Raw genomic sequence first — 17,600 nt, 5'->3', positions numbered from 1 at the left:
TCTCTCTCTCTCTCTCTCGTGTCAAAATGAAAACAGCTTCCAGCCCCATTCATGAAGGACTACTTGTGCATATTGCAAGATTTCAGTTTCTAAGTGAATGAGCAAAAGAGCATACAGCACCTGGTATTCCCAGGCGGTCTCCCATCCAAGTACTAACCAGGCCCGACCCTGCTTAGCTTCCGAGATCAGACGAGATCGGGCGTTGCCAGGCTGGTTTGGCCGTACGAAATAAGTTGAAAACCATAGGCTACTTATCCATATACAGATTTGGCATTTGACAATGCAAGGTGGTCTCTCTCTCTCTCTCTCTCTCGTGTCAAAATGAAAACAGATTCCAGCCCCTTTCATGAAGGACTACTTGTGCATATTGCAAGATTTCAGTTTATAAGTGAATGAGCAAAAGAGCATACAGCACCTGGTATTCCCAGGCGTTCTCCCATCCAAGTACTAACCAGGCCCGACCCTGCTTAGCTTCCGAGATGAGACGAGATCGGGCGTTCCGAGGCTGGTGTGGCCGTACGAAATAAGTTGACAACCATAGGCTACTTATCCATATACAGATTTGGCAATTGACAATGCAAGGTGGTCTCTCTCTCTCTCTCGTGTCAAAATGAAAACAGCTTCCAGCCCCTTTCATGAAGGACTACTTGTGTATATTGCAAGATTTCAGTTTCTAAGTGAATGAGCAAAAGAGCATACAGCACCTGGTATTCCCAGGCGGTCTCCCATCCAAGTACTAACCAGGCCCGACCCTGCTTAGCTTCCGAGATCAGACGAGATCGGGCGTTGCCAGGCTGGTATGGCCGTACGAAATAAGGTGACAACCATAGGCTACTTATCCATATACAGATTTGGCATTTGACAATGCAAGGTGGTCTCTCTCTCTCTCTCTCTCGTGTCAAAATGAAAACAGTTTCCAGCCCCTTTCATGAAGGACTACTTGTGCATATTGCAAGATTTCAGTTTATAAGTGAATGAGCAAAAGAGCATACAGCACCTGGTATTCCCAGGCGGTCTCCCATCCAAGTACTAACCAGGCCCGACCCTGCTTAGCTTCCGAGATCAGACGAGATCGGGCATTGCCAGGCTGGTTTGGCCTTACGAAGTAAGTTGACAACCATTGGCAACTTATCCATATACAGATTTGGCATTTGACAATGCAAGGTGGTCTCTCTCTCTCTCTCTCGTGTCAAAATGAAAACAGCTTCCAGCCCCATTCATGAAGGACTACTTGTGCATATTGCAAGATTTCAGTTTCTAAGTGAATGAGCAAAAGAGCATACAGCACCTGGTATTCCCAGGCGGTCTCCCATCCAAGTACTAACCAGGCCCGACCCTGCTTAGCTTCCGAGATCAGACGAGATCGGGCGTTGCCAGGCTGGTTTGGCCGTACAAAATAAGTTGAAAACCATAGGCTACTTATCCATATACAGATTTGGCATTTGACAATGCAAGGTGGTCTCTCTCTCTCTCTCTCTCGTGTCAAAATGAAAACAGTTTCCAGCCCCTTTCATGAAGGACTACTTGTGCATATTGCAAGATTTCAGTTTATAAGTGAATGAGCAAAAGAGCATACAGCACCTGGTATTCCCAGGCGGTCTCCCATCCAAGTACTAACCAGGCCCGACCCTGCTTAGCTTCCGAGATGAGACGAGATCGGGCGTTCCGAGACTGGTGTGGCCGTACGAAATAAGTTGACAACCATAGGCTACTTATCCATATACAGATTTGGCAATTGACAATGCAAGGTGGTCTCTCTCTCTCTCTCGTGTCAAAATGAAAACAGCTTCCAGCCCCTTTCATGAAGGACTACTTGTGTATATTGCAAGATTTCAGTTTCTAAGTGAATGAGCAAAAGTGCATACAGCACCTGGTATTCCCAGGCGGTCTCCCATCCAAGTACTAACCAGGCCCGACCCTGCTTAGCTTCCGAGATCAGACGAGATCGGGCGTTGCCAGGCTGGTATGGCCGTACGAAATAAGGTGACAACCATAGGCTACTTATCCATATACAGATTTGGCATTTGACAATGCAAGGTGGTCTCTCTCTCTCTCTCTCGTGTCAAAATGAAAACAGTTTCCAGCCCCTTTCATGAAGGACTACTTGTGCATATTGCAAGATTTCAGTTTATAAGTGAATGAGCAAAAGAGCATACAGCACCTGGTATTCCCAGGCGGTCTCCCATCCAAGTACTAACCAGGCCCGACCCTGCTTAGCTTCCGAGATCAGACGAGATCGGGCATTGCCAGGCTGGTTTGGCCTTACGAAGTAAGTTGACAACCATTGGCAACTTATCCATATACAGATTTGGCATTTGACAATGCAAGGTGGTCTCTCTCTCTCTCTCTCGTGTCAAAATGAAAACAGCTTCCAGCCCCATTCATGAAGGACTACTTGTGCATATTGTAAGATTTCAGTTTCTAAGTGAATGAGCAAAAGAGCATACAGCACCTGGTATTCCCAGGCGGTCTCCCATCCAAGTACTAACCAGGCCCGACCCTGCTTAGCTTCCGAGATCAGACGAGATCGGGCGTTGCCAGGCTGGTTTGGCCGTACAAAATAAGTTGAAAACCATAGGCTACTTATCCATATACAGATTTGGCATTTGACAATGCAAGGTGGTTTCTCTCTCTCTCTCTCTCGTGTCAAAATGAAAACAGTTTCCAGCCCCTTTCATGAAGGACTACTTGTGCATATTGCAAGATTTCAGTTTATAAGTGAATGAGCAAAAGAGCATACAGCACCTGGTATTCCCAGGCGGTCTCCCATCCAAGTACTAACCAGGCCCGACCCTGCTTAGCTTCCGAGATGAGACGAGATCGGGCGTTCCGAGGCTGGTGTGGCCGTACGAAATAAGTTGACAACCATAGGCTACTTATCCATATACAGATTTGGCAATTGACAATGCAAGGTGGTCTCTCTCTCTCTCTCGTGTCAAAATGAAAACAGCTTCCAGCCCCTTTCATGAAGGACTACTTGTGTATATTGCAAGATTTCAGTTTCTAAGTGAATGAGCAAAAGTGCATACAGCACCTGGTATTCCCAGGCGGTCTCCCATCCAAGTACTAACCAGGCCTGACCCTGCTTAGCTTCCGAGATCAGACGAGATCGGGCGTTGCCAGGCTGGTTTGGCCGTACAAAATAAGTTGACAACCATAGGCTACTTATCCATATACAGATTTGGCATTTGACAATGCAAGGTGGTCTCTCTCTCTCTCTCTCTCGTGTCAAAATGAAAACAGCTTCCAGCCCCTTTCATGAAGGACTACTTGTGCATATTGCAAGATTTCAGTTTCTAAGTGAATGAGCAAAAGAGCATACAGCACCTGGTATTCCCAGGCGGTCTCCCATCCAAGTACTAACCAGGCCCGACCCTGCTTAGCTTTCGAGATCAGACGAGATCGGGCGTTGCCAGGCTGGTTTTGCCGTACGAAATAAGTTGACAACCATAGGCTACTTATCCATATACAGATTTGGCATTTGACAATGCAAGGTGGTCTCTCTCTCTCTCTCTCGTGATCAAAATGAAAACAGCTTCCAGCCCCATTCATGAAGGACTACTTGTGCATATTGCAAGATTTCAGTTTCTAAGTGAATGAGCAAAAGAGCATACAGCACCTGGTATTCCCAGGCGGTCTCCCATCCAAGTACTAACCAGGCCCGACCCTGCTTAGCTTCCGAGATCAGACGAGATCGGGCGTTGCCAGGCTGGTTTGGCCGTACGAAATAAGTTGACAACCATAGGCTACTTATCCATATACAGATTTGGCATTTGACAATGCAAGGGGGTCTCTCTCTCTCTCTCTCGTCAAAATGAAAACAGCTTCCAGCCCCATTCATGAAGGACTACTTGTGCATATTGCAAGATTTCAGTTTCTAAGTGAATGAGCAAAAGAGCATACAGCACCTGGTATTCCTAGGCGGTCTCCCATCCAAGTACTAACCAGGCCCGACCCTGCTTTGCTTCCGAGATGAGACGATATGGGGCGTTGCCAGGCTGGTGTGGCCGTACAAAATAAGTTGACAACCATAGGCTACTTATCCATATACAGATTTGGCAATTGACAATGCAAGGTGGTCTCTCTCTCTCTCTCTCTCGTGTCAAAATGAAAACAGCTTCCAGCCCCTTTCATGAAGGACTACTTGTGCATATTGCAAGATTTCAGTTTCTAAGTGAATGAGCAAAAGAGCATACAGCACCTGGTATTCCCAGGCGGTCTCCCATCCAAGTACTAACCAGGCCCGACCCTGCTTAGTTTCCGATATCAGACGAGATCGGGCGTTGCCAGGCTGGTTTGGCCGTACGAAATAAGTTGACAACCATAGGCTACTTATCCATATACAGATTTGGCATTTGACAATGCAAGGTGGTCTCTCTCTCTCTCTCTCATGTCAAAATGAAAACAGCTTCCAGCCCCTTTCATGAAGGACTACTTGTGCATATTGCAAGATTTCAGTTTCTAAGTGAATGAGCAAAAGAGCATACAGCACCTGGTATTCCTAGGCGGTCTCCCATCCAAGTACTAACCAGGCCCGACCCTGCTTTGCTTCCGAGATGAGACGATATGGGGCGTTGCCAGGCTGGTGTGGCCGTACAAAATAAGTTGACAACCATAGGCTACTTATCCATATACAGATTTGGCAATTGACAATGCAAGGTGGTCTCTCTCTCTCTCTCTCTCGTGTCAAAATGAAAACAGCTTCCAGCCCCTTTCATGAAGGACTACTTGTGCATATTGCAAGATTTCAGTTTCTAAGTGAATGAGCAAAAGAGCATACAGCACCTGGTATTCCCAGGCGGTCTCCCATCCAAGTACTAACCAGGCCCGACCCTGCTTAGTTTCCGATATCAGACGAGATCGGGCGTTGCCAGGCTGGTTTGGCCGTACGAAATAAGTTGACGACCATAGGCTACTTATCCATATACAGATTTGGCATTTGACAATGCAAGGTGGTCTCTCTCTCTCTCTCTCATGTCAAAATGAAAACAGCTTCCAGCCCCTTTCATGAAGGACTACTTGTGCATATTGCAAGATTTCAGTTTCTAAGTGAATGAGCAAAAGAGCATACAGCACCTGGTATTCCCAGGCGGTCTCCCATCCAAGTACTAACCAGGCCCGACCCTGCTTAGCTTCCGAGATCAGACGAGATCGGGCGTTGCCAGGCTGATTTGGCCTTACGAAATAAGTTGACAACCATAGGCTACTTATCCATATACAGATTTGGCATTTGACAATGCAAGGTGGTCTCTCTCTCTCTCTCGTGTCAAAATGAAAACAGCTTCCAGCCCCTTTCATGAAGGACTACTTGTGCATATTGCAATATTTCAGTTTCTAAGTGAATGAGCAAAAGAGCATACAGCACCTGGTATTCCTAGGCGGTCTCCCATCCAAGTACTAACCAGGCCCGACCCTGCTTAGCTTCCGAGATGAGACGAGATGGGGCTTTGCCAGGCTGGTGTGGCCGTACGAAATAAGTTGACAACCATAGGCTACTTATCCATATACAGATTTGGCAATTGACAATGCAAGGTGGTCTCTCTCTCTCTCTCTCTCTCTCGTGTCAAAATGAAAACAGCTTCCAGCCCCTTTCATGAAGGACTACTTGTGCATATTGCAAGATTTCAGTTTCTAAGTGAATGAGCAAAAGAGCATACAGCACCTGGTATTCCCAGGCGGTCTCCCATCCAAGTACTAACCAGGCCCGACCCTGCTTAGTTTCCGATATCAGACGAGATCGGGCGTTGCCAGGCTGGTTTGGCCGTACGAAATAAGTTGACAACCATAGGCTACTTATCCATATACAGATTTGGCATTTGACAATGCAAGGTGGTCTCTCTCTCTCTCTCTCGTGTCAAAATGAAAACAGCTTCCAGCCCCATTCATGAAGGACTACTTGTGCATATTGCAAGATTTCAGTTTCTAAGTGAATGAGCAAAAGAGCATACAGCACCTGGTATTCCCAGGCGGTCTCCCATCCAAGTACTAACCAGGCCCGACCCTGCTTAGCTTCCGAGATGAGACGAGATCGGGCGTTGCCAGGCTGGTTTGGCCGTACTAAATAAGTTGACAACCATAGGCTACTTATCCATATACAGATTTGGCATTTGACAATGCAAGGGGGTCTCTCTCTCTCTCTCTCGTCAAAATGAAAACAGCTTCCAGCCCCATTCATGAAGGACTACTTGTGCATATTGCAAGATTTCAGTTTCTAAGTGAATGAGCAAAAGAGCATACAGCACCTGGTATTCCTAGGCGGTCTCCCATCCAAGTACTAACCAGGCCCGACCCTGCTTTGCTTCCGAGATGAGACGATATGGGGCGTTGCCAGGCTGGTGTGGCCGTACAAAATAAGTTGACAACCATAGGCTACTTATCCATATACAGATTTGGCAATTGACAATGCAAGGTGGTCTCTCTCTCTCTCTCTCGTGTCAAAATGAAAACAGCTTCCAGCCCCTTTCATGAAGGACTACTTGTGCATATTGCAAGATTTCAGTTTCTAAGTGAATGAGCAAAAGAGCATACAGCACCTGGTATTCCCAGGCGGTCTCCCATCCAAGTACTAACCAGGCCCGACCCTGCTTAGTTTCCGATATCAGACGAGATCGGGCGTTGCCAGGCTGGTTTGGCCGTACGAAATAAGTTGACAACCATAGGCTACTTATCCATATACAGATTTGGCATTTGACAATGCAAGGTGGTCTCTCTCTCTCTCTCTCGTGTCAAAATGAAAACAGCTTCCAGCCCCTTTCATGAAGGACTACTTGTGCATATTGCAAGATTTCAGTTTCTAAGTGAATGAGCAAAAGAGCATACAGCACCTGGTATTCCCAGGCGGTCTCCCATCCAAGTACTAACCAGGCCCAACCCTGCTTAGCTTCCGAGATGAGACGAGATCGGGCGTTCCGAGGCTGGTGTGGCCGTACGAAATAAGTTGACAACCATAGGCTACTTATCCATATACAGATTTGGCAATTGACAATGCAAGGTGGTCTCTCTCTCTCTCTCGTGTCAAAATGAAAACAGCTTCCAGCCCCTTTCATGAAGGACTACTTGTGTATATTGCAAGATTTCAGTTTCTAAGTGAATGAGCAAAAGAGCATACAGCACCTGGTATTCCCAGGCGGTCTCCCATCCAAGTACTAACCAGGCCCGACCCTGCTTAGCTTCCGAGATCAGACGAGATCGGGCGTTGCCAGGCTGGTATGGCCGTACGAAATAAGGTGACAACCATAGGCTACTTATCCATATACAGATTTGGCATTTGACAATGCAAGGTGGTCTCTCTCTCTCTCTCGTGTCAAAATGAAAACAGTTTCCAGCCCCTTTCATGAAGGACTACTTGTGCATATTGCAAGATTTCAGTTTATAAGTGAATGAGCAAAAGAGCATACAGCACCTGGTATTCCCAGGCGGTCTCCGATCCAAGTACTAACCAGGCCCGACCCTGCTTAGCTTCCGAGATCAGACGAGATCGGGCGTTGCCAGGCTGGTATGGCCGTACGAAATAAGGTGACAACCATAGGCTACTTATCCATATACAGATTTGGCATTTGACAATGCAAGGTGGTCTCTCTCTCTCTCTCTCTCGTGTCAAAATGAAAACAGTTTCCAGCCCCTTTCATGAAGGACTACTTGTGCATATTGCAAGATTTCAGTTTATAAGTGAATGAGCAAAAGAGCATACAGCACCTGGTATTCCCAGGCGGTCTCCCATCCAAGTACTAACCAGGCCCGACCCTGCTTAGCTTCCGAGATCAGACGAGATCGGGCATTGCCAGGCTGGTTTGGCCTTACGAAGTAAGTTGACAACCATTGGCAACTTATCCATATACAGATTTGGCATTTGACAATGCAAGGTGGTCTCTCTCTCTCTCTCTCGTGTCAAAATGAAAACAGCTTCCAGCCCCATTCATGAAGGACTACTTGTGCATATTGCAAGATTTCAGTTTCTAAGTGAATGAGCAAAAGAGCATACAGCACCTGGTATTCCCAGGCGGTCTCCCATCCAAGTACTAACCAGGCCCGACCCTGCTTAGCTTCCGAGATCAGACGAGATCGGGCGTTGCCAGGCTGGTTTGGCCGTACAAAATAAGTTGAAAACCATAGGCTACTTATCCATATACAGATTTGGCATTTGACAATGCAAGGTGGTCTCTCTCTCTCTCTCTCTCGTGTCAAAATGAAAACAGTTTCCAGCCCCTTTCATGAAGGACTACTTGTGCATATTGCAAGATTTCAGTTTATAAGTGAATGAGCAAAAGAGCATACAGCACCTGGTATTCCCAGGCGGTCTCCCATCCAAGTACTAACCAGGCCCGACCCTGCTTAGCTTCCGAGATGAGACGAGATCGGGCGTTCCGAGGCTGGTGTGGCCGTACGAAATAAGTTGACAACCATAGGCTACTTATCCATATACAGATTTGGCAATTGACAATGCAAGGTGGTCTCTCTCTCTCTCTCGTGTCAAAATGAAAACAGCTTCCAGCCCCTTTCATGAAGGACTACTTGTGTATATTGCAAGATTTCAGTTTCTAAGTGAATGAGCAAAAGTGCATACAGCACCTGGTATTCCCAGGCGGTCTCCCATCCAAGTACTAACCAGGCCTGACCCTGCTTAGCTTCCGAGATCAGACGAGATCGGGCGTTGCCAGGCTGGTTTGGCCGTACAAAATAAGTTGACAACCATAGGCTACTTATCCATATACAGATTTGGCATTTGACAATGCAAGGTGGTCTCTCTCTCTCTCTCTCTCGTGTCAAAATGAAAACAGCTTCCAGCCCCTTTCATGAAGGACTACTTGTGCATATTGCAAGATTTCAGTTTCTAAGTGAATGAGCAAAAGAGCATACAGCACCTGGTATTCCCAGGCGGTCTCCCATCCAAGTACTAACCAGGCCCGACCCTGCTTAGCTTTCGAGATCAGACGAGATCGGGCGTTGCCAGGCTGGTTTTGCCGTACGAAATAAGTTGACAACCATAGGCTACTTATCCATATACAGATTTGGCATTTGACAATGCAAGGTGGTCTCTCTCTCTCTCTCTCTCTCGTGTCAAAATGAAAACAGCTTCCAGCCCCATTCATGAAGGACTACTTGTGCATATTGCAAGATTTCAGTTTCTAAGTGAATGAGCAAAAGAGCATACAGCACCTGGTATTCCTAGGCGGTCTCCCATCCAAGTACTAACCAGGCCCGACCCTGCTTTGCTTCCGAGATGAGACGATATGGGGCGTTGCCAGGCTGGTGTGGCCGTACAAAATAAGTTGACAACCATAGGCTACTTATCCATATACAGATTTGGCAATTGACAATGCAAGGTGGTCTCTCTCTCTCGTGTCAAAATGAAAACAGCTTCCAGCCCCTTTCATGAAGGACTACTTGTGCATATTGCAAGATTTCAGTTTCTAAGTGAATGAGCAAAAGAGCATACAGCACCTGGTATTCCCAGGCGGTCTCCCATCCAAGTACTAACCAGGCCCGACCCTGCTTAGTTTCCGATATCAGACGAGATCGGGCGTTGCCAGGCTGGTTTGGCCGTACGAAATAAGTTGACAACCATAGGCTACTTATCCATATACAGATTTGGCATTTGACAATGCAAGGTGGTCTCTCTCTCTCTCTCTCGTGTCAAAATGAAAACAGCTTCCAGCCCCATTCATGAAGGACTACTTGTGCATATTGCAAGATTTCAGTTTCTAAGTGAATGAGCAAAAGAGCATACAGCACCTGGTATTCCCAGGCGGTCTCCCATCCAAGTACTAACCAGGCCCGACCCTGCTTAGCTTCCGAGATGAGACGAGATCGGGCGTTGCCAGGCTGGTTTGGCCGTACTAAATAAGTTGACAACCATAGGCTACTTATCCATATACAGATTTGGCATTTGACAATGCAAGGGGGTCTCTCTCTCTCTCTCTCGTCAAAATGAAAACAGCTTCCGATTGTGTCGAAGATGGCGGAGAGAGTGGACGCATAGTTATCTAGCTCTCCAGAGTCGGTAAAATATTCCCACTATTCAGACATAACTCGACAAATAAAACTAGAGTATGAGTGGGACAAGAAAGAAAAGAAGTCAGAGAAACAACAGACAGCAAAAAGAAACAGAAGAGCAATCTGCAATCTCCGAATACGAGGTTAGCGAACAAGAGGCTAGCGAACACGAAGAAGAGACAGTCGAGAAAATGGACAGCGCAGAGACGCTAAGAGTCGGCCTTGCTACTATCAGCAAGGACATCAAGGAACTCAAACAAGAACTACGCCATGAGCTGACCACATTTAAAGACGAGCTGAAGAGAGAGATGAAGGAGGAAATCACCAACCTCCGGCAAGAAATAGACCGTCAGCTAAAGGAGAACAACACCGAGCTAAAGGCACAACAGGTGAACATCAGCGAGGCTCAGGAGCGAATTGGAGAAATCGAAGAGTGGAAAATGGAGGCCAGTGCCGCGCTGTCGGAGCTGATGGGTCATACACGCCGAATGCAAGATAAAATAACCGATCTCGAGGGGAGATCAAGGAGAAACAACATCAGAATATTTGGGCTACCAGAAGACACGGAGGGGAGCTCGGCAGCCACATACTTGGAGCAGCTTCTAAAAACCGAACTTGAGCTCCCGGAGGGGACCAACCTCCAGATCCAGCGAGCCCACCGAGCCCTAGCCCAGAAACCGACCCCGAACGCTGCGCCCAGGTCAATTATTGCCAACTTTCTACAGTTCGAGACGAAGGAAATGATTTTGAAGAAAGCCTGGCAGAAAAAGCTAAAAGTAGGAGGCAAACAAGTATTCTTTGACCATGACTACCCTACAGAAACTGTTCAGAAACGAAAGGCATACGCGGGCATTAAAAAAGTACTGAGGGAGAAAGGAATTCGTTTCCAGACGCCGCTCGCCAAAATCAGAATACACTGGAACAACGGGGTGAAGATATATGACAGTGCCACTGAAGCGGCGCGGGACATGAAGGAAAGAGGCTACACTGCGGACGTGCCAGGCGGAGACACCGGAGCCGTGGCCGAGGGAAGGATGCGAGGAGCGGCAGAGTGGCAGCGAGTGAGAGGGAAAGACCGGGGACCCGACCCGGCGCAACGAGCAAGAGACAAGCTACACAACTATCAGTGGAAACCCTAATAAGTTCTGTTTAAAAAAGGGGACAGGAAAGAATCAAAACAACAGACTGGAATAAAAAGACTAATTAATAAACGCTGTATGGAACTAAGTGGATAAACAAACTAAAAGAAAAAAGACTGACAGAAGAATAAATCCACAGTGTGAGTATCTGAACATTTTCGGACTTCTTTAATTTGCATAACATATTAAGAACCGACTGGGAGAGGTCGAGGCATTTGAGTTGGACATGTGTAGACGCTGTGGTACCCCACAAGTTGGGCGCGTATCTAGGTCTAGGGAGGGGCCCTTATTAGAGATGAGGATATCCCCTTCACCCACCAACGGGGACGCGGGGAGGAGTAAAATAATACTCCATGTTTGGAAGTCCGGGAGGTATTTGGTTTGTGTTCAGTTATTATATGTTCATGTTTATGTAGTTTGTAACGGTTTGGGAGAATATTTTCAGAGAGCAGTAAATGACTAATAACATCAAAATAATGTCGCTGAATGTAAATGGGTTAAATGTACCGATGAAAAGAGAAAGGGTGATGAGAAAATTGAAAAAGGAGAAAGCACAAATTATATTCCTACAAGAGACACATCTGTCTAGATTAGAACATGAAAAACTGAAAAGATACGGCTACAGGAGCTTATACTACAGTACATATAAAGAGGGACGCAGGAGGGGAGTTGCAACATTAATATCAAACACAACACAATTTAATTACGAAAAGGAAATCAAAGACAAAGAAGGAAGGTATATAATAGTAAAAGGAAGAATAGAAAATGAACCAATCACACTGGTAAATGTATATGCACCCCCAGAAAGTGACAAATACTTTTTCAAGTCCCTTTTCGACGTCATAGCAGTAGAAACAGAAGGAATCCTTATTTGTGGGGGCGATTTAAACGTAGTCATGAATCACAATATGGATACAACAAGTCTCAAGAGAACGAAAATGCCTTTAACAAGATTTGTCAATATGTCACTAGAAGAGATGGGGATGACTGATATATGGCGAAGTCTGCACCCTTTGGAAAAAGACTTTACGCACTATTCAGCTGCACATAAAGTTCATTCAAGGATAGACTATTTTCTACTGAATACAGGGGATAAACACAGAGTGACGGAATGTGAAATAGGAGGGGCAGACGTGTCTGACCATAATCCACTCTATTTAAAAATATGTTTAAGTAACAGGAAACGAAATACTGTATGGAGATTGAATGTAGGAATATTGAACAATGAACAACGAAAAGAGAAGGTAAAAGCAGAAATAAAAAGGTACATAGAGGAAAATAACAATGGAGCAGTAGACCCAACAATATTATGGGATGCCATGAAGGTGGTGATAAGGGGGAAATTGATAGCGGAAACTGCACATGCAAAACGAATTCAATTGGAGTCATATAGAACGCATACTGTGAAACTGAGGGAATTAGAACAGGGATATCAAAGAACAGAAGATTCAAAGGTATATCAACAAATCAAGGAAGTAAAAAAGAAGATAAATGACATATTATTAGACGAGGTTGAAAAAAGGAACAAATTCTTTAAACAAAATTATTACGAAGCAGGTTCAAAGGCGACTAAATTGCTGGCGAAACGTATACGTAAACAACAAGCACTTAGTAGTATACATAAAATCAGAGATCCACATACAAGTGAATTAACAGATAAACCGGAGGATATAGAGAACATTTTTTGTGGATACTACAAGGAACTATATACACAACCCACATCTGAATGTGAGGAGGAAAGGGAGCTATTTTTAAATTCTTTGGATTTACCATCAATTGGTAGTATACAAAATGAGACATTAACAACCAATATTACTATAGAAGAAGTGAAAGATGCAATAAAGACACTAAAAAATAATAAATCCCCAGGTAGTGACGGATACCCAGCAGAGTGGTATAGGATGTTCGGGGAAGAGCTGACGCCACTACTTTTGGATTCTTTTAATTGGACTCTTCATAACAATAAAATACCTCCATCATGGGCTGAAGCCATTATAACCATTATACCAAAACCAGGAAGGGACAAGGAACACTGTCAGAGCTATAGACCAATCTCACTATTAAATGTAGATTACAAAATATATACAACAATTATCTCCAAACGATTGAATACTTTTATAACAGAACTGATAGATGAAGATCAAACAGGATTCATTAAAGGACGTCAAACACATGATAACATTAGAAGGGCCTTGCATATTGTAGATCAAGCACAAAAGAAAAAACAAAGTACTATATTAGTAAGTATTGATGCAGAAAAGGCATTCGATTTGGTAAATTGGGAATTCTTATATAAAGTATTAGAACGATTTGGATTCAATAGTAAATCAATACAGTGCATAAAGGCATTATACCACCAGCCCACTGCTAGAATCAAAATAAATGGAAACCTTACTGACAAATTTAGTATACAGAGATCAACTCGACAAGGCTGTTGTTTATCACCCACTCTTTTTGCGCTTTTTATCGAACCTTTGGCACAAGCGGTACGCCAAAATGAAGAGCTTCACGGAGTTATAGTAAATGGCAAGGAACATAAAATAGGACTTTTTGCGGATGACGTCGTAGCCTTCCTCGAACAACCAAATAAATCACTACCTGTATTGATGAAACTGCTGGAAATGTACGGACACCTTTCGGGATATAAAGTAAATGTTTCAAAAACACAAATTTTAACACTTAACTACACCCCACCAAAGGAGATTCAGGAAGCATTCCACTTAAATTGGAACCTAAAGAAAATTAAATATCTGGGAATTACCATCACAAAAGGACTATCTAAACTTTATAAAGCCAATTATGATAAGATAAATCAGGAGATACAAAAAGACACGGAAAGATGGTCTACTTTACCACTAGATCTTAACTCAAGAATTGAGATTATCAAAATGAATGTACAACCAAGACTTCTTTATTTATTCCAGTCCCTACCAGTAGAAGTCCCCCAAACCCAATTTGTGACCTGGGACAGGATAATATCTCGGTTTATTTGGGGAGGCAAAAAACCAAGGGTTAGGTACGAAACTCTCCAGTTACCAAAAGATAAAGGAGGTATGGGTCTCCCAAAACTGAAAGAGTACTTCTACGCGGCCCAATTTAGGCATATTATATGCTGGTGTATGCCAGATTACACGGCTAAGTGGAAAGACATGGAAATAGAATTTGTAAAATATCCCATCCAGAGCCTTATTGGAGATCAAGACATATACAAAAGGATTAAAAACAATATAGATTCAATTACAACATTTACTCTTGAACTATGGTTTAGAGTTATTAAAAATTATAAGATAAAGAAAGAAACAACAGTTCTTAGATGGGTAGCATTTGACAGTAATTTTAAACCAGCTGAATATGATAAAGGATTCAAGCAGTGGGTAGACAAGGGAGTCACGGCATGGTGTACTTTAGAGAAGGATGGGGCACTGGAGAGTTTCCAAAACGTGAAAGATAAATATAGCTTGGATAAACAGGAATTCTACAGGTACCTACAACTAAGAGATTATTATGAAAAAGAAATCGAGATAGACCCCTCCACAGAAGTGAATGGTGTGATCCAAATTATAATGAATACATACAAAGGAAAGAAAATAAAAATCATATCTGCTTTATATCAAGCATTGACAAAAACTAAACATTCAACTAAATACATAAAGGAAAAATGGGAATCAGAGTTTAGTATGAAAATTTCGGATGATGATTGGAAAGACATGTGGAAAACACATCAGACGACCACTAATTCGCGGATATGGAGGGAGTTCTCTTGGAAAAATCTGATCCGTTTTTTTATCACGCCCAAGGTCAAGAGCAAATATAATAACACAAATGTATCATGTTGGAGAGAGTGTGGAGTAAAGGATGCTGCAGACCACTCACACATATTTTGGAAATGTAATAAAGTATTTAAGTTTTGGGGAATTGTACATGAAACCGTACAAAATATATTAGGTTATGATATTCCAATGAGCTATATGGTACTATACCTTTGTAATTTCAATTTTACCAAAGAGAATATAAGAGTGAGAGATAAATATTTGATTAAAATACTACTGATAGCTAGTAAGAAGGCTATAACTAGAAAATGGGGTAAAGTGGAGCCTCCTTGTAAGAAAGAATGGGTAGACATAGTAGAAGAAATCTATGTAATGGAGAAACTGACACACCGCCTAAGACTACAACAAGCACAGCTTGAAGAAAAGTGGGAGAAATGGACAATATTCAGAACCAAAACCGGCGACGAGGAATATGGACAGAAACAAATTACTTAGATGAAGACATGAAGAGAAAAGAAGTACTGCGAGAAATGTAACTCCCAAGCCGAATTTTTCTGTTTGGTTCCTGTTTTGTTTTTTGTTTATTGTATTATTTTTGATTGTGAACTGTGAATTTTGAAATAAAAATTTAAGTGAAAAAAAAAAAAAATGAAAACAGCTTCCAGCCCCATTCATGAAGGACTACTTGTGCATATTGCAAGATTTCAGTTTCTAAGTGAATGAGCAAAAGAGCATACAGCACCTGGTATTCCTAGGCGGTCTCCCATCCAAGTACTAACCAGGCCCGACCCTGCTTTGCTTCCGAGATGAGACGATATGGGGCGTTGCCAGGCTGGTGTGGCCGTACAAAATAAGTTGACAACCATAGGCTACTTATCCATATACAGATTTGGCAATTGACAATGCAAGGTGGTCTCTCTCTCTCTCTCTCTCTCGTGTCAAAATGAAAACAGCTTCCAGCCCCTTTCATGAAGGACTACTTGTGCATATTGCAAGATTTCAGTTTCTAAGTGAATGAGCAAAAGAGCATACAGCACCTGGTATTCCCAGGCGGTCTCCCATCCAAGTACTAACCAGGCCCGACCCTGCTTAGTTTCCGATATCAGACGAGATCGGGCGTTGCCAGGCTGGTTTGGCCGTACGAAATAAGTTGACAACCATAGGCTACTTATCCATATACAGATTTGGCATTTGACAATGCAAGGTGGTCTCTCTCTCTCTCTCTCGTGTCAAAATGAAAACAGCTTCCAGCCCCTTTCATGAAGGACTACTTGTGCATATTGCAAGATTTCAGTTTCTAAGTGAATGAGCAAAAGAGCATACAGCACCTGGTATTCCTAGGGGGTCTCCCATCCAAGTACTAACCAGGCCCGACCCTGCTTAACTTCCGAGATGAGACGAGATCGGGCGTTGCCAGGCTGGTGTGGCCGTACGAAATAAGTTGACAACCATAGGCTACTTATCCATATACAGATTTGGCAATTGACAATGCAAGGTGGTCTCTCTCTCTCTCTCGTGTCAAAATGAAAGCAGCTTTCAGCCCCTTTCATGAAGGACTACTTGTGCATATTGCAACATTTCAGTTTCTAAGTGAATGAGCAAAAGAGCATACTGCACTTGGTATTCCCAGGCGGTCTCCCATCCAAGTACTAACCAGGCCCGACCCTGCTTAGCTTCCGAGATCAGACGAGATCGGGCGTTCCCAGGCTGGTGTGGCCGTACGAAATAAGTTGACAACCATAGGCTACTTATCCATATACAGATTTGGCATTTGACAATGCAAGGTGGTCTCTCTCTCTCTCTCTCTCTCGTGTCAAAATGAAAACAGCTTCCAGCCCCTTTCATGAAGGACTACTTGTGCATATTGCAAGATTTCAGTTTCTAAGTGAATGAGCAAAAGAGCATACAGCACCTGGTATTCCCAGGCGGTCTCCCATCCAAGTACTAACCAGGCCCGACCCTGCTTAGCTTCCGAGATCAGACGAGATCAGGCGTTGCCAGGCTGGTTTGGCCGTACGAAATAAGTTGACAACCATAGGCTACTTATCCATATACAGATTTGGTATTTGACAATGCAAGGTGGTCTCTCTCTCTCTCTCTCGTGTCAAAATGAAAACAGCTTCCAGCCCCTTTCATGAAGGACTACTTGTGCATATTGCAAGATTTCAGTTTCTAAGTGAATGAGCAAAAGAGCATACAGCACCTGGTATTCCCAGGCGGTCTCCCATCCAAGTACTAACCAGGCCCGACCCTGCTTAGCTTCCGAGATCAGACGAGATCGGGCGTTCCCAGGCTGGTGTGGCCGTACGAAATAAGTTGACAACCATAGGCTACTTATCCATATACAGATTTGGCATTTGACAATGCAAGGTGGTCTCTCTCTCTCTCTCTCTCTTGTGTCAAAATGAAAACAGTTTCCTGCCCCTTTCATGAAGGACTACTTGTGCATATTGCAAGATTTCAGTTTATAAGTGAATGAGCAAAAGAGCATACAGCACCTGGTATTCCCAGGCGGTCTCCCATCCAAGTACTAACCAGGCCCGACCCTGCTTAGCTTCCGAGATCAGACGAGATCGGGCGTTGCCAGGCTGGTGTGGCCGTACGAAATAAGTTGACAACCATAGGCTACTTATCCATATACAGATTTGGCAATTGACAATGCAAGGTGGTCTCTCTCTCTCTCTCGTGTCAAAATGAA

At 44.3% G+C, this 17,600-nt stretch overlaps 10 non-coding genes and 31 pseudogenes across 10 annotated transcripts; all 41 read right to left on the bottom strand.

Annotated features, from left to right (window-relative positions):
• Positions 1-108: 108 nt before the first annotated feature.
• On the bottom strand, positions 109-227 carry LOC146293190 (5S ribosomal RNA). Its single transcript, XR_014754205.1, has one exon. It is a non-coding gene; the product is annotated as a 5S ribosomal RNA (ribosomal RNA).
• A 176-nt stretch (positions 228-403) lies between these two features.
• LOC146293189 (5S ribosomal RNA) lies at positions 404-522 on the bottom strand (annotated as a pseudogene).
• A 170-nt stretch (positions 523-692) lies between these two features.
• On the bottom strand, positions 693-811 carry LOC146293188 (5S ribosomal RNA). The gene has a single exon (XR_014754497.1). It is a non-coding gene; the product is annotated as a 5S ribosomal RNA (ribosomal RNA).
• A 174-nt stretch (positions 812-985) lies between these two features.
• Positions 986-1,104, bottom strand: LOC146293187 (5S ribosomal RNA; annotated as a pseudogene).
• Positions 1,105-1,276: 172 nt separating this feature from the next.
• On the bottom strand, positions 1,277-1,395 carry LOC146293186 (5S ribosomal RNA). Its single transcript, XR_014754439.1, has one exon. It is a non-coding gene; the product is annotated as a 5S ribosomal RNA (ribosomal RNA).
• Positions 1,396-1,569: 174 nt separating this feature from the next.
• On the bottom strand, positions 1,570-1,688 carry LOC146293185 (5S ribosomal RNA; annotated as a pseudogene).
• A 170-nt stretch (positions 1,689-1,858) lies between these two features.
• Positions 1,859-1,977, bottom strand: LOC146293184 (5S ribosomal RNA). The gene has a single exon (XR_014753845.1). It is a non-coding gene; the product is annotated as a 5S ribosomal RNA (ribosomal RNA).
• Positions 1,978-2,149: 172 nt separating this feature from the next.
• LOC146293183 (5S ribosomal RNA) lies at positions 2,150-2,268 on the bottom strand (annotated as a pseudogene).
• Positions 2,269-2,440: 172 nt separating this feature from the next.
• LOC146293182 (5S ribosomal RNA) lies at positions 2,441-2,559 on the bottom strand. Its single transcript, XR_014754438.1, has one exon. It is a non-coding gene; the product is annotated as a 5S ribosomal RNA (ribosomal RNA).
• Positions 2,560-2,733: 174 nt separating this feature from the next.
• LOC146293181 (5S ribosomal RNA) lies at positions 2,734-2,852 on the bottom strand (annotated as a pseudogene).
• Positions 2,853-3,022: 170 nt separating this feature from the next.
• On the bottom strand, positions 3,023-3,141 carry LOC146293180 (5S ribosomal RNA; annotated as a pseudogene).
• Positions 3,142-3,315: 174 nt separating this feature from the next.
• Positions 3,316-3,434, bottom strand: LOC146293179 (5S ribosomal RNA; annotated as a pseudogene).
• A 173-nt stretch (positions 3,435-3,607) lies between these two features.
• Positions 3,608-3,726, bottom strand: LOC146293178 (5S ribosomal RNA). The gene has a single exon (XR_014754204.1). It is a non-coding gene; the product is annotated as a 5S ribosomal RNA (ribosomal RNA).
• Positions 3,727-3,896: 170 nt separating this feature from the next.
• Positions 3,897-4,015, bottom strand: LOC146293177 (5S ribosomal RNA; annotated as a pseudogene).
• Positions 4,016-4,189: 174 nt separating this feature from the next.
• LOC146293176 (5S ribosomal RNA) lies at positions 4,190-4,308 on the bottom strand (annotated as a pseudogene).
• A 172-nt stretch (positions 4,309-4,480) lies between these two features.
• LOC146293175 (5S ribosomal RNA) lies at positions 4,481-4,599 on the bottom strand (annotated as a pseudogene).
• Positions 4,600-4,773: 174 nt separating this feature from the next.
• Positions 4,774-4,892, bottom strand: LOC146293174 (5S ribosomal RNA; annotated as a pseudogene).
• Positions 4,893-5,064: 172 nt separating this feature from the next.
• Positions 5,065-5,183, bottom strand: LOC146293173 (5S ribosomal RNA; annotated as a pseudogene).
• Positions 5,184-5,353: 170 nt separating this feature from the next.
• LOC146293172 (5S ribosomal RNA) lies at positions 5,354-5,472 on the bottom strand (annotated as a pseudogene).
• A 178-nt stretch (positions 5,473-5,650) lies between these two features.
• On the bottom strand, positions 5,651-5,769 carry LOC146293171 (5S ribosomal RNA; annotated as a pseudogene).
• Positions 5,770-5,941: 172 nt separating this feature from the next.
• LOC146293170 (5S ribosomal RNA) lies at positions 5,942-6,060 on the bottom strand (annotated as a pseudogene).
• A 170-nt stretch (positions 6,061-6,230) lies between these two features.
• Positions 6,231-6,349, bottom strand: LOC146293169 (5S ribosomal RNA; annotated as a pseudogene).
• A 172-nt stretch (positions 6,350-6,521) lies between these two features.
• Positions 6,522-6,640, bottom strand: LOC146293168 (5S ribosomal RNA; annotated as a pseudogene).
• Positions 6,641-6,812: 172 nt separating this feature from the next.
• Positions 6,813-6,931, bottom strand: LOC146293167 (5S ribosomal RNA; annotated as a pseudogene).
• Positions 6,932-7,101: 170 nt separating this feature from the next.
• LOC146293166 (5S ribosomal RNA) lies at positions 7,102-7,220 on the bottom strand. Its single transcript, XR_014754496.1, has one exon. It is a non-coding gene; the product is annotated as a 5S ribosomal RNA (ribosomal RNA).
• A 170-nt stretch (positions 7,221-7,390) lies between these two features.
• Positions 7,391-7,509, bottom strand: LOC146293165 (5S ribosomal RNA; annotated as a pseudogene).
• Positions 7,510-7,683: 174 nt separating this feature from the next.
• On the bottom strand, positions 7,684-7,802 carry LOC146293164 (5S ribosomal RNA; annotated as a pseudogene).
• A 172-nt stretch (positions 7,803-7,974) lies between these two features.
• Positions 7,975-8,093, bottom strand: LOC146293163 (5S ribosomal RNA). Its single transcript, XR_014754436.1, has one exon. It is a non-coding gene; the product is annotated as a 5S ribosomal RNA (ribosomal RNA).
• Positions 8,094-8,267: 174 nt separating this feature from the next.
• LOC146293162 (5S ribosomal RNA) lies at positions 8,268-8,386 on the bottom strand (annotated as a pseudogene).
• Positions 8,387-8,556: 170 nt separating this feature from the next.
• LOC146293161 (5S ribosomal RNA) lies at positions 8,557-8,675 on the bottom strand (annotated as a pseudogene).
• A 174-nt stretch (positions 8,676-8,849) lies between these two features.
• On the bottom strand, positions 8,850-8,968 carry LOC146293160 (5S ribosomal RNA; annotated as a pseudogene).
• Positions 8,969-9,144: 176 nt separating this feature from the next.
• On the bottom strand, positions 9,145-9,263 carry LOC146293159 (5S ribosomal RNA; annotated as a pseudogene).
• A 166-nt stretch (positions 9,264-9,429) lies between these two features.
• Positions 9,430-9,548, bottom strand: LOC146293158 (5S ribosomal RNA; annotated as a pseudogene).
• A 172-nt stretch (positions 9,549-9,720) lies between these two features.
• On the bottom strand, positions 9,721-9,839 carry LOC146293157 (5S ribosomal RNA; annotated as a pseudogene).
• Positions 9,840-15,632: 5,793 nt separating this feature from the next.
• LOC146293156 (5S ribosomal RNA) lies at positions 15,633-15,751 on the bottom strand (annotated as a pseudogene).
• Positions 15,752-15,927: 176 nt separating this feature from the next.
• On the bottom strand, positions 15,928-16,046 carry LOC146293155 (5S ribosomal RNA; annotated as a pseudogene).
• A 172-nt stretch (positions 16,047-16,218) lies between these two features.
• Positions 16,219-16,337, bottom strand: LOC146293154 (5S ribosomal RNA; annotated as a pseudogene).
• A 170-nt stretch (positions 16,338-16,507) lies between these two features.
• LOC146293153 (5S ribosomal RNA) lies at positions 16,508-16,626 on the bottom strand (annotated as a pseudogene).
• Positions 16,627-16,802: 176 nt separating this feature from the next.
• Positions 16,803-16,921, bottom strand: LOC146293152 (5S ribosomal RNA; annotated as a pseudogene).
• Positions 16,922-17,093: 172 nt separating this feature from the next.
• Positions 17,094-17,212, bottom strand: LOC146293151 (5S ribosomal RNA). The gene has a single exon (XR_014754338.1). It is a non-coding gene; the product is annotated as a 5S ribosomal RNA (ribosomal RNA).
• A 176-nt stretch (positions 17,213-17,388) lies between these two features.
• On the bottom strand, positions 17,389-17,507 carry LOC146293150 (5S ribosomal RNA). The gene has a single exon (XR_014754128.1). It is a non-coding gene; the product is annotated as a 5S ribosomal RNA (ribosomal RNA).
• Positions 17,508-17,600: the final 93 nt, after the last annotated feature.

The sequence above is a fragment of the Hypomesus nipponensis genome, chromosome 4, assembly GCF_054491055.1.
Source record: "Hypomesus nipponensis isolate SF chromosome 4, ASM5449105v1, whole genome shotgun sequence".
Classification (NCBI taxonomy): Eukaryota; Metazoa; Chordata; class Actinopteri; order Osmeriformes; family Osmeridae; genus Hypomesus; species Hypomesus nipponensis.
The sequence above is the reverse complement of the archived record's forward strand: the minus strand, read 5'-3'. Positions and strand labels throughout refer to the sequence as shown.